Raw genomic sequence first — 1012 nt, 5'->3', positions numbered from 1 at the left:
TACAGATGTTCCAAAGTTAACGTCCTTAACGTAAACTTAACGTAAAGATGGGATCAAAAATTTTTTTACGGGAACTTCCCGTCCCTTAACGTCCCCATCCCTAGCTGGAACCGTCGTGATTAATAGCTCATAAAACGTCCACGTCCTGTACGATAAGGCTGCATGAGAGCTTTGTCGATCGCTAAATCACTTCGCATGAGAGGACAGAATAGGGGTTAACGATCGGCTTGCCTTCGTAGTATAAAAGATCTGATGTATCGAGAACCCCTCCTATATGGTGTCATTCGTCGGCAGGCTTAGCAATGGGGTTGCCGTGGACTTTGCACAGACGATGCAGTAGGGCTGCCGTAGCTCGTTGCTTGGAGGAAGCTAACCTAAGCTAAGGTCGCCGACCTTACGTTCTATAAAAGAACCAGTACGAGTGCAGCGGATCGCAATCCGCGCTACCTCCAAGATTGCCCTAAACCTTAACCAAGGCAAATACTTCAAAATTGATACTGTATGTATCTGGTTTATTTGCGGCAGAGCCGCCTATATCCAAAACCTTAGATTTTCAGATTAAATAGTAAAACCTTATTAATAGGCATTACCACTGGCAGCCCCGCTACGTAGTGGCTTCTTGTTGCGGTGTAGCCAGACCATTGTGTAATTACACCGACTTGTGTAATCCATAGCTTTGTACGGTCACACCATTTTGTGTGATCCACCCTATCATACATGGGTACGTGTATCCCCATTAAACTCTCCCCCATCAAATTTGCGAATACCTACAATTCATATGTAGCTGTCGCCTCATACGAGGCTTGCGTGTCTAAGACATCTCTACATGTCCAGGACCTTTTTCACGCATTTTCTGCTCAATTAGCCTTTTGTCTAGGTAACGAAAGATACCCAGCCTCGCTGGTTCCGATAGTGCCCGCGGGGAGAGATCTCCTTCACGCGGTGCAACTCCGGACATTACGTCCGCGGTTTGAAGGGAAATGCATCCCAAGACATCGGCAACCAGGCACCA

The sequence above is a fragment of the Plasmopara halstedii genome (genome assembly GCF_900000015.1).
Source record: "Plasmopara halstedii genome assembly, contig: Scaffold_525, whole genome shotgun sequence".
In the NCBI taxonomy this organism is placed as follows: domain Eukaryota; phylum Oomycota; class Peronosporomycetes; order Peronosporales; family Peronosporaceae; genus Plasmopara; species Plasmopara halstedii.
Note: the sequence above shows the minus strand (reverse complement) of the source record.